At 32.1% G+C, this 12,802-nt stretch overlaps 1 protein-coding gene across 4 annotated transcripts in view; it reads right to left on the reverse strand.

Annotated features, from left to right (window-relative positions):
* LOC6039116 (insulin-like growth factor-binding protein complex acid labile subunit) overlaps nt 1-10,859 on the reverse strand; it is a 470,604-nt gene extending 459,745 nt beyond the window's left edge. The window contains exons 1-2 of one of the 4 annotated variants that reach the window (XM_038251247.1): nt 10,677-10,859; nt 5,087-5,814 (exon numbers count right to left, since the gene is read on the reverse strand). The gene's annotated coding sequence lies outside the window, so the exon portion shown is untranslated. Of the gene's footprint in view, nt 1-5,086; nt 6,046-10,655 lie in introns of those variants that run through there. The other 3 variants (XM_038251242.1, XM_038251244.1, XM_038251245.1) reach the window with 3 other exon arrangements.
* Between the last annotated feature and the right edge of the window lie 1,943 nt (nt 10,860-12,802).

Raw genomic sequence — 12,802 nt, forward strand, 5'->3', positions numbered from 1 at the left:
TTTGGGGAACTTTTGGCGAATTTTCTCTTTTTTATGGCTGTCATACACGAACAAATGCCTGATCCCAGGCGATTCGCCTTATCTTCGGTTCCGGTTTGACCGGGCAATTTTGGGCCGCGGGCAGTGGTCAAATGTGGAGCCTGAATATGAGAGCCTTTTTCCGGAACTGTAAATGGCCACTGCCTGGAGGCAACGAATGATGACCATTTTTCTGGATTGATAGTTTTGCGATTCACTTGATGAAATGTCAAAAATAACATTGGAATTTCATGAACTTGATCTCCTATTGATGTTTAATGATAACTTTAAAAAATGAGAATTTACATCATTTTTGTGCAAATTTATACACACGATAAGCCATTATAAGTTTGCCGACAAACAAATTGTGACATTAAATTCGACTTCAGCACCCCAAAAAAGCAAAAGTCATCCTCACGTTATTTGGTTTGTGTGTAAGCAAAAGTAAAACTAACTGAACCAGGCCACGTGGGAAAATACGAGCATCAGTGTGGAAAATCAGCACTAAATCACGCTGCTTTTTTCTGACAATCAGGGACGGCTGGGGACTTTGAACGCAGCACCTCGGCACAGTAACAAAAATCATGGTAATTTAACCTCTTCTTTACGTGGAATTCCATTAACCTTAAAATAAATTTAGGGTTACATCAAAACACATGTAATTTTACATAACCATCAAGTTACACCTGTAAGACTACATATTTTTGCATTGTGCACCCTTGTTGTATGATGACGTTGGCGTGACCATTTTTGCGTGGATCTTTTGTCCCATTCCACCTTCAACTCCATGGTGAAAACCGCAACCGCAAACCCACTTTTCGGTTGGGACTGTTTGTGAAGCAGCGGGTCAAAACATTTCAAGCTTACTGGGTGACGTTGAATTTAAGGGTCAATGGCAACGACTCTGCGTATGCATTCCAAACAATTTAAATTGATGTTTCAAAATCATAACAACAATAAACCCATAATTTTATTGATCTACGCTAAATTAAATCTTATTGGTTTCAAGCTATAAAAACGAACAATTTTAAACCTGCGCAATATTTTTTTTTTTTTTTGCAAATCGTTATAAAATCATTAGAGTGTGTCAATACTGGAAAATTATTATTTCAAAAGAATCTGTTTTGATACGATCCAAAGCAATTTGAACAGAAATTCTTTTTGATAAATCATGTCAGGGTTGCGTTTTCATGCAGCGAAATAATTCAATATAAGTTTTCCTCGAATTTCAATTTGTACTGCTGGAAAGCCATGTTTAGAACGGTTGGAGTGACAAAAAGGAAAAATGCATCCTTTTGCGACTGGCATAAAATAACACACTGACACTACACATGAATCAAAAGTTCGGAGTAAATTTAATATTGGATGCCAAATATTTTTTATTTCTTTTTTCTCGGACATGTTTGATCCGCTAAACTGGAAATTTAATTTGTGTTTTGGAAGAAAAGGATCGAAACATTTAGTCAAACCGATTCTGCGATATACTCATTTAATGAAAGCAGTTTGGAAATAAAAGAGTCACACAATATCGCAACACTGCTTTCGGCTCCAATTTTGTGAATTTTAGGTAATAAATCTTTGAAAAACCTAGCTACGTTGCTACAGAATTAAGCTTTTAAATTTTAAAAACTAAGAATTGTAAAAAGAACAATTTAATTCTCAAAAAAAGACTCAAAATAATTTGCAGAATTGAAAGTGTCGGGGCCGAAAACTATTTAAAGTGATTCTGTAAAAATTCGTTTTTTTACATTTCCTATGAAGTATTTTTTAAAGAATTTATTTTCTTATGTAACAAAATTGTAGGTTACTATAAAGCATTTTTTAGATAAATACGTGAAAATCATATTTTGTTTTTCTTTTCATTTTCTTGTGATCGTTAAGAGTTGAATTTAATAATAATTTAATAAAATATATTTTTTTCATTTTATCGCCTAGAGTTGAATTACGTTTTATTACGTATATTTTTTATTTTTCGATTTTTATATATGTTTTAAGAGATCAAAAAAGATACTTTTTCGTTTAAGTTAAAGGTGGTGCAAAATAAAGTACCGGAATTAAAATCCTTTGAAAAAAATTAAGATTTTTGAAAAAAAATCCATTATATGGCGATATAAAATTCAGTAAAATACACATTTTTTAAGCAAAATCAAACCGATTTTATAATATTAGGCACCGTTTTCAGATTTGAGCATTTTAGGCATTATCAAAACAATTGTTTTGCCATTAGAAAATATTTTCTGGAAAAAAGCACCCCCGCAAAAAAAGAAGAAAAAGCCTGAAATTAAAGTATGTCCTAAACATATAGTTATTTTTCCTTGCCAATGTAAGACTTGATTTAAAAAAACATTTTAACATTAACCCTCTTCTACCCAAATTTTTATTCGAATTTTTTTATTTTTTTCCGTGTGCAAAAATCATCCAAAGTTCAAAGTTATTATTGTGTTTTTGAATCTGGATTATGTCACCTGTTCATTACAATTAAAATAACATGACAACTTTCACAACGAACTTTTTCTTGTGATTTATAAGGATTTTCCAATCTATTCTAGTCTGTATTCGCAATCTATCAATACATTCTAATAAAATTCGTAAATTTTCAAGTTCTCATAAGTTAGATATAGCAATAAGCAATAAGGGTATCAAATGATCGGTAATTTTTCATACATTGTGAATGAAATAATACTTTTTTATTCTCAATTTTTTTTACGAAGCCACGTATTTTGATAACGTACTTAACATTTTTAATTTCTACAATATGGGTATTAATTTATCGAGATTATCAATATCTTTTTGAATACATATTTCTTTTTTTTTAAATAGTCAAAAATTCTACAAAGCTAAATGTAATTTCGAAAAAAAATCTCAACATTTAAGTTATTGCAATACGGGTCTCAAATGATCGGAAATTTTTCACGCATTTCGCTAAAAATACTTTTTTGCAATTCCCTCGTGAAACTATTTACTTTTCCTGTTATTCTTGAGCGACGAAATAGCCTACTTTTCTGTACCAAAAATAAAAGAATCGAATAGCAACACTTTTCAAAATAAATGCTGAAAAGTTCTACTTTCCAGCACTCAAATGGGTGCTGAAAAGTTTAGCTTTTCAACACTTGTTTCGAAAAGTAACACTTTTCAACATTTTTTGATTTAAACGATTTATTGACAAAATACATGAAAATTTGACATAAAATTTCACTCAGTGTGTGTTTTTTGGAATTGCAAAAAATGTTGTATGAAACTCGTTGCAAAACTTGATTTTTTCAGCACTCTTCGTATTTATCCAACTCGGTGAACCTCGTTGGATAAATGTACGACTCGTGCTGAAAAAATCCTCTTTTTGCTACTTGTTGCATAAACTACTATTCTAAGCTCAAAATTTTTAAAAAAATTGCGAATATTCTTTGTTTTTTATAATATGGGTATCAAATGATCCGGTTTATTTTACATCTTTCAATAATAATAATTGTTTTTTTGAATGTCCTCAAAGGTTTCACAAAACTTCATATTGTCCTTAAAAAAATAAAATTTTGGATATTGCGATTTTGACAAAAATAATATTTTTAATACTTGTTCGTAACATTCACAAAACTTCGGATTATCGAAGCAGTATGAAAACTTCTCGATCATTTGATATCCATAATTATTCGTAAAATTCTAAAAGTTTTATTTTTTTTTTACTTTCGAAATTTATCAAAATTTTCCGATGATTGATGCCCATAATGTAAAAAATACTAAAACTAGAGTATTGTATTGTATTTGATAGTAGCATTGTAAAAAAAATCGATTCTTTTTCGAAAATAAAAAAAATAAGCACGCTCCATATGCATCCACATATGCGGTGCTAAACCGGGACATGACTTTATACAGAAATTATGATGGAATTTTCTGGTCGATTCGGTTTCTTGGGCAAAATTGTAGGTATTAATAAAGACTACACCAGAAAAACATGATAAAGAAAAATACAGTTTTTTAAATAACTTTTTGTTGCTTGGAAAAAAAATATATTTTTTAGTTTTGATATGTTTTAGGGGATACAAACGCAATCATTAAAAAATCCAGGATTGACAAAACAATATTGAATCAAGGTTTGATTCTTTGAAAAAAAAAGTAATTAAAAAATCAAAGAAAAGAAAAAAATTGTTGACTTGATTCAGTACCAAAATGTAATTTTGATAAAGTTTAAAAATTATAACTATTTTTAAGGTAAATTGTTTGAAAAAAGTAACTTTTTTTAATTTTTTAAAGTCGTGCTAATAGTTGCTGATATATTTTTTTTATATTTTTTATAAGTTGTGAAAAATCCCTAAATTTTGCGTTGTTAAACATTTTAATTGTAAAAATTCGTATTTTTATGCCTAATACTTCAGACAGACAAAACAAAGTAGAAAGGCTCAAAAACAGCCAAATTTGACCCATTAAAAATAACTATTTGACATTTAAAAAAATATCAAAACAATTGCAAAATTGCATAAAATAAGTCTAAATCCCTTCTTTTTTAGTAAGGGTCAATGAAAAAAAATATTTTGAATCAAAACTTTCGGGCAGTTTCAGGAATTGACAGACAGCTAAAAACATTAAATCGCATTTAAACTTCAAAGACGGACTGCCAGCTGCTGCACAGTAAAAACAATCATGGTAGTTTTCCATCTGGAGATGGATACATCATTTTGTAAAAAAAAAGTGTAAATTGAAATTCATCACCATTTTTCGTTTTATTGTTATTTTTTTTATTTATAATTGAAGTAATATTACACCTTCCAGTTTTCTACTGTGTGTTGCGTCTAATCAAACTCATATTTAGGATAAGAGCTCAATACCCCCATCCAAGACTCTGTATTGTGATATAAGCAGAATTCCAAAACATCAAATTCCAGCACCTCAACTCAAATTAGAGAGTAGCGCCTCCGAAAAACTTAAAATACTTAGATACTTGGCACTCTCCCTTTGAATTACATTCCAAAATACCGACCTACCGGCCTTTTCCAATCACGCGAATTAGTTCAAGGCCATTACACCCACGCCTCAAATGATGGTGACTGTCGGTGGCGTCGGCAGCGGGCATATTTACCTGGATCCTTCTTTCCTAGACTCCTCCTGCTAGGCGTGAAAATAACTCTGCTTTGACCTTTTTTGCCCCTCCACTCTTTGAAGAAGATTGCTTAATTTTCACTGAACTGCAACCAGCTGACCCTTCCCTTCCGTTCCACCTCCTCACTCTTTTTGAAAAGTTTCACTTCCAAAAACAAAGCTGATTGCGGGCTTTTCAAACGGGATCACTTTTCCGGCTTTCCTCTCCAAAAATTTTCCCGCATGTAATCGGAAAATCCTCTCCACAACACAAACAAAACTTGACCACATCAGCAGCACAACAAGCTCAAAAAGCTAAGCCTCCATAAATTGGCCTCTCCTGAACAAACACTAGTTTTTTTTCCCACCCACTTGCACATACACACAGAAATCGATGGGCTTCAGAAATAATCCTTTTTTCCTCGCTCGAAACCTCACTCACTCACATTGGCCCGAGGGAAAGGCCGGACTCACTTGACTTGAATTTGGTTCAATTTGACCACCTCTCCATAGAAAGGGAGGCATTTTTCACTTTTCATCCACCTTCAACCCTTGGTCGAAATTCTTCGAAGGTTCCCGAAAAGCATCTCTCGCACTTGAGCTCTACCAAAACAATTGTAATCCTTTTATGGTTGAATTTTGGGTTTGGTTCTTCGCATTCTTCTCCAGCGAGCAGAAAGGTCACGCTCGTGTTCGAGTTCGGGGAAATTTTCTTCCTCAGGATTGTTGCTTCAGAAAAAAAAAGAAAACAATCATAAAATTTTGAGCGTTGTAAATTTGCTTTGGGCATGCAGTTTGGGAGAACTATGGTCCTGAAAGGTTTTCCAAGAATAAGGAATCTTTCTCTAGAGGGGTTTTGAAGCGCATTTTCTCTCCTTCTAGAAAATACATATTTTCTGTTCTTTGATTTGATTTGATTTGACAAGACAAAAAAAAGGAAATGAAATTGAAATAGATAAAACTTTTTTAAATAATAATTCAATACAATACAACAAAAAACATATATGTAATAACTATACTACTATAATACAGCCTAGTCTCGATTTCGGAGGTTTTCCACGAGCTTCGGATAATCAAACCATGAATAAATTAAAAAGTTATTTTTTTATGAACTCACTTTTAACGTCAAATCAGAATGTTGCGAGTCAGTTAAATTTGTGTTGTTGGTTGCATGTTATATTACCAGATGGATTTTTTGGTGTAATATTTGAAAAAAAATGTTTCTTGATTCGATTATCCAAAGTGATTTTGGATAATCAGGTCTTAATTGCATATATTTTTTTCAAATGTTGTGTAGGCAATGGCTCTTAGGCATTCATGCAAACAATAAAAGTATGTGTTCTTTTCTAAATTTTTCCCTGTTTTAGTTTCACAAACCATTTAAAAACTGTTTTTTAAACCAATTGATTTTCAATCTTGAGGCATTCGAATGGAAAATACTTAATTTGTAATAACATCTTAGGTTTGTGAATTTAACTAGTTTCATGTGACTGTACCAAAGTTTTGACAAAAAAAAGCATTATCTGAAGTCAACTTTGGCGGTGTTAAAACTAATATCAACAAATTGTTGTTAAATTGATATTATAAGAAGAATATTTATTGGTTATAAATAGGGTTAGTAAAATTTCACGAATTCGCGGACAGCGTGGAAACCGCGAAATTTGCCTTTTTCCGCGAAATCCCGTGAAATTTTATGTTTGTGTGAAAATGTAACGATTTTTCTCAAAATATTTAATCAAATTCAAAAAGGAATAAAAATAACTTTATGAACTACTGTAGAATTAAGAGAGTGAATACCCTGGTTTAATTACTAATAAAGGGTTAGAAATTTTTGACGATTTCGTGAAATTTATCAATTTTCTCAAATCCTTTTTTTAATAACAACAACAACTTAATGAATATTTCATCCAAAAGACAATTTAATAAAATATTATTAGTATTCAATTAAAAAGCTTTAATATACATGTATGTCAAGTTGATACGAACCATTTGAAGAAATATTTGAGTTTTTTTAAACTAACTAAATTTAGTCATATTTTCATTCGCTGTATTAAACATTTTACTGCCATTTTATTTGAATGGTTTAGTTTTGGAAGAAATTAAAAGAATTAAGCTTTGTTTTATTGAAAATGAAATGAAGAGTATTTTTTTATCTTAGGGAATCATATTTAAAAACATATCAAATTTTCATTTAGGGCCTGTTTAATTTTAACACGATTTGTTTATTTGGGTGGATTATTCCAGTGAAAGTTACAAAATATTACTTTTTTTGTTTTCCTTTCTCATTTAGAATAAAAAATAAAATTTTGTTAAAAATGATGTAATTTTTGTAAATTGTTAAATTTAGTTTTTGAAAAGTGAGCTAAAACTCTTACAATTATGTTTAATGGGCTAAATGTCGCAGAAAATTTAAATTATTTTACTAATTTTAACCGTAGAAGATTGTTAAATCTTGCATTGATATTAAATTCAATAAAATGTAAAATCATATAACAGAAGCAAATTAGCGAAAAAAATTTAAGCTTTATTAGTCGAATATTAAAAGAGCAGTTCAGTAAATGGGAATACGCGTGCCTTACATTTTGTTTCAAAATATGTGCAGAGCCCATCCCTAAACCAGGAGGATTTTTTTTTTGAAAATTAGGAGAATTTTTGTGTCGCATTCAATTAAGTGAAGATTTTTTTAGTTTATTGAAGAATAATATATAATGAAGTATAAAAAGTAGTTTCTGTGATTTAAACATAGGATTTTCAGAGTCATTTGAACATTTTTAAAGTTTCGCGAAATTTGCGTGAAATTTGTTGTTTTGAAATTGTGGTCCCCGTGAAATTTGCAATTTTCGAGCGTGAAAAATCACTAAGCCAGGGAATTAACAATTCAAATCTCAATAATATCAGCTGATTTCATCAAATTTATTATTTATTTATTTTATTTTCATCAAACCCTTTTGTGCAAAATTGGTTAGTCCATGCCAGTCATTGGTTGTTCCATGCCAGTCTCCATCTCCATTGTATAAATATTTGAAAACAAATATAATATAATGACATGGACATTTAGGAAAAATAATTATACTCTCAGAACATTTACTTTTTCAATTAATTTTTATTTGCCAAAAATATACAATCTTTGCTTGTTTTGTCAAAATGTTCTAAAGGATCAAATAATATAACTTTTGAGCCAGAGATTCAGCGAATGATTTTTTGCATTCATGTTATGAAAATGCACTTTGAAAAAAATCACAAAAATATGTTCAAAAGCAAAATCTTATCAAAGGTCTCATATTAAAAGAAATTAAAGGATTTAAACATTGCATTGTTTTAACATTAAAGTTGTAAATCGTTTTTTAGCTACCTGGATAAAAATGGACACAACTTTTAAAAAATATTTCCTAGAAATCAACCCTCAAAACTTTTTATTGAAAATTAGATAATACTTTGAATTATGTTTTAAGAAAATTTGTACATTACATTTTTAATATTTTAGATATTTTTATAGAAAAAATTTATTCGTTTCAAAAGTTGCACTTTTTGTTCTTTTTAAACTTAGGACATTGCCAATTTTATTTCATTTCCCTCTTCAAAATTTCCCTAATCATAGAAAGTACTTAGATAATCGAAAAAAAATTGCATATGGTTTTTATTTTTATGTATTTTTAATCCAATAATGAAATTTTAACGAAAACATATTCCATAAATTTATTAATATTTTGCAAATTTTTGATACTTGAATAGCTGCATTTTACGATACTTTTCGCCTAACATTTTTTTTCTAACAAATCAGGCTTAAAATTTTAAATTATTTTACCAAAATTTCGTAAAATTGCAAATTTGATAAATTTGGATGCGCTGAGCTCAAATATAACATTTCAAATAAAACTATTTAGAATAATAATTGCGTTTTTTTGTAATTTCGGATACTCGAGTCTAACCTAAATTTAAAAAAAGCAAGTAATCATAATTATTGAATTAAAAAACCTCAAGATTCAAATGCTCAGTAGAATTATATTATATTTGTTTAATTAAAATTCGGTCACATTCATAATTAAACAAAATGTGGGCCTGGTATCGAAGTCCTTCTACAAGTTTTATTAAAGATTCTTTCAAATATCGTGAAGTAATTTTTATGAAATTGCCTATATATATGAAAATCATCATCCATCAAAGATAGTCACTTGGACTAGGACTTGGACGTCAATAATTACATAATAAAAAAAAGTTTGCTGTAGTTTGTTCAGTAAAATAAAATTAACTGAATTTAAGACTATCATTTTTTTTCAATGCTTCAATGTTTATTCAAAATATGTTTTTATTTTCATAACATTGATGAGTTCTGCAATGATTTGTTACACTTAAGTGCGTTGGAAATTCCCAATTTTGTTCTATCACCCCTCGTGAAATTGTGTTGTTTTACCAAATTAAGAAATTAAGTAACCAAACCGTCCAATTGAAAAAAAAAATAAGTCAAGCAACACTTTAACAGCATTATGAGTAGTAGTGCATTTAGAATAAAATTCAAAATTTAAAATCTGTGAAAAAAGAAAGTTGTGTTCCACACTTTCTAAACAGACCATAACCAAAATTCATACCACTATGAGTCGACACAAAAATAACTTTATAACCTCTTGTTGTTATGCACTTCATCATAAACCGGCTCTGTAAGAATTCACCGAGCCGTAACAACAATCCCACCCAAAAAAGAGCAGAAACAGCAGCAACGACAACGGCACGCTCGTAACCGTAAACGAATTACATTATTTCCCATTCTAAACTCAGACTGAAAAAAACAGACACTCCGAAAAACAAGGTGCGAAATAAAATAGCGTAAATTAAATTCGGAGCAAAAAACGCTTAAAATTTAAATAAATCACACTGCGGAACAAAGCAAAACGTCGAATTTAATTGCCCCCAGATTGCTGCAACCGGAGGAAAGAGATTTGCTCATGTTTTTTTTTTCGCTAGTTCTGCGATATTTAAAATTCCACTGACAAAAAAAAATAATTAAACCCATTTGTAAATAAATTCATCCAATTCCGGTGACCGAAATTCACGTTACACCGGCACCGCTGCTGGCACGCTGATAACGATCCGGAGTAATTTAATTGAATTCGCGCAACCGGCGGAATTCGACCGGATGTTGCCTAGTCCTGGGGGCACACCTGTCCGGCACACCGTCAGCACCAGCAGACGTCAGGTTGTGAACGCACATAGAGTGGAATTTAGGATGATGCAAGCTGAATTTGGAATCATTTGAGCTACCCCTCGTCGTAATGGTGTCAAAGCTGTCAATTTGACAGATGTAAACAAAAGTCAAAGGATGTTGAGCTCAACCGAGGGGTTACGCAATGGAGTTCAACGTTGCTCTGTTTTTGAACGTTAGTCTATGCGATGACCGTAAATCACCACGCCAGAAGCCGTGAATAAATCCTAGTTCAGAGCACAAAAAAAAAACTAAAGCAAATGTCATCCCGTCGCTGGTTCTCGCACCGGAACGGAGCATCCGTCCGTCCTCGAACACCCCCGCTGAAATCCCCAAAAGTTGCAAGATTTATGGCCACCCCCCGCACACATACACACACACACAACACACCCACAAACGTGGCTCGTGTCCCGGTGCTCGATGGACCGGAACTTTGCGGCGCTCGCGAAACCCCTAATCAAATCAACATAGGTCAATCGTAAAATTCCGAATGCGGACAGCCGGACTCGCGGGGATCCGCCCCAAAACGTCGAAGCCCCCCTGGCGACGGCGACGCTGGTGACCTCCGAACCGGACGAGGCTACGCCAGATACTGGCCCCAGGTGCTCCGGAAGGGGCTCTCGCAAAGCTCGCCGGGGTTCGGAATCCGGAATGAATCGGAGTTGTTCACTCGAGCACCATGTGACCCACTGAAGAGCACGTGGTGGTTGGAGAGAGAGCATTCTCTCTTTCTCCAGTAGTTGTGGAGGTGAGAAAGGTGCGGGTGTAGGTCAGGAACGAAAAGGACTACGAACGAATGGAGAGAGCAAAACAAAAAACGGATCAAAATATTGTGAGCGAAACGTGGAATAATGAAACGTGCGGGTGAATGTGGGAGGCGCAGTTGGAAAAACATCGAATTGAGAGTTGCAGAGAGAGAAAGAGACAGAGGTTAAAGTGAGAGCAGAGAAAGTAAAGAAAAGGGAAGAGAGCAAGTGGGAGTTCGAGAAAAAGTTCATTAAGGCCGATTTGGGATGTGCAAATTGTTATTAATTTTTTTTTTGTTTTGATATTTTGTTTTCTTTTGGCTAATTTTTATTGAAAAAAAAAATCGTAATTGTAACCAAAAACATATTTTTTCAGAAACTTGACCAATAATCATAAAACTCTACTTCTCTCTTGTAGCAATCAGGGATGGCCAATGGCAAAAAACCCATCGCGAAGCCCTCGTTTGATTTATTACCTTCCAGATTCAGAATTCACTATAATGACATATGAAGCAATTGTAGATTTTGTACAAACGAACAATTTTGTAGAACATTGTTTTGTTCCAAAGTGAATGCTGTTGACACTAAAGCGTAAACAATGTCTAAAAATGCCACCATCGGCGTCCCTCACTCGCGATGGTGAGGGGATTTTTGTTTACGCTCTAATGTCAACAGCATTCAGTTTAGAACAAAACAATATTCTACAAAGTTGTTCATTAGTAAAATATCTACAAGTGCTCCAAACATGATTATAGTAAATTTCTTGACTGAAAGGTAATAAATTAAAAAAAAAACTTTTTGGAGGCCCATTGGCAAATACCTTCCCTGGTAGCAATCATTTGTTGAAAACAGAGATGGAATAATCGCAAAAAAAGTAATTTTCGCTTGCAAACTTTCTTCTCACGCTTAAGAAAGAGGAGGGAAATCACGCAAAAGAAAATCACTCCTGAAATTCGCCAAGAAAATCAATATGCTGATCATTTTTTTTGTGAATTTCCCTGTCAGCACCACTTAAAAAGATTTTTTTCACTTTGTTTACACACATTGTTCATCTACAAAATGTGACAAATCATTTTTCGACGTGTGACGTTACACTTGCAAATGTAGTAGTGAAAAAGATGTTCCGTCAAATAATCTAGATGATGATTTTTTTTAGATTCATTTTGCCGATCCGATGCACGAGAGAGGAGAGCCAAGCTCTCTTCGGATTTTATTCTCTTGATTAACGACCAAAGATTTTCGTTTGTTGATGATTATTCCATCGCTGGTTGAAATATTTTCTTTTTAAACAATCTCTCCCTCTCTTCATTTAAAATCCGTGCAAAAAATCATGAAGTAAAAAAATATGTGTTCAAAAAACTTCAAAATTTAATGGAAATAAAAGTTTAGTCAACTAAAAAAGAGTAAAATACATTTTCCTTCAATTAAATTCATGTTTAGCCTGTTTGGGCTGGGCCAAAAATATTTTTTTGTGAAACTCTAATGTACAGTACCTACAGCATTTTTTTGCGGAAAATTTAGTTTTGCCAAAACCGTAATCTTTGATATTTTGAAAACGAATAAATGCAAAACAACTGGTTGGTGTTAAATGCAATTAAAATCACTTTTTTCATCTTAATATTATCCAATTCAATCTAGAAAAAAATCAGTTGTACTCTCAAATTGTTTTCCATTCGAATCATTAAAAATTGTTTTCGATTTTTTATTTCTATAAAGCAAATAAAAACATGTAAATTTAATCAGTACCCGTCAATGGTACAAACCTGTCCAATTA

The sequence above is a fragment of the Culex quinquefasciatus genome, chromosome 2, assembly GCF_015732765.1.
Source record: "Culex quinquefasciatus strain JHB chromosome 2, VPISU_Cqui_1.0_pri_paternal, whole genome shotgun sequence".
Classification (NCBI taxonomy): domain Eukaryota; kingdom Metazoa; phylum Arthropoda; class Insecta; order Diptera; family Culicidae; genus Culex; species Culex quinquefasciatus.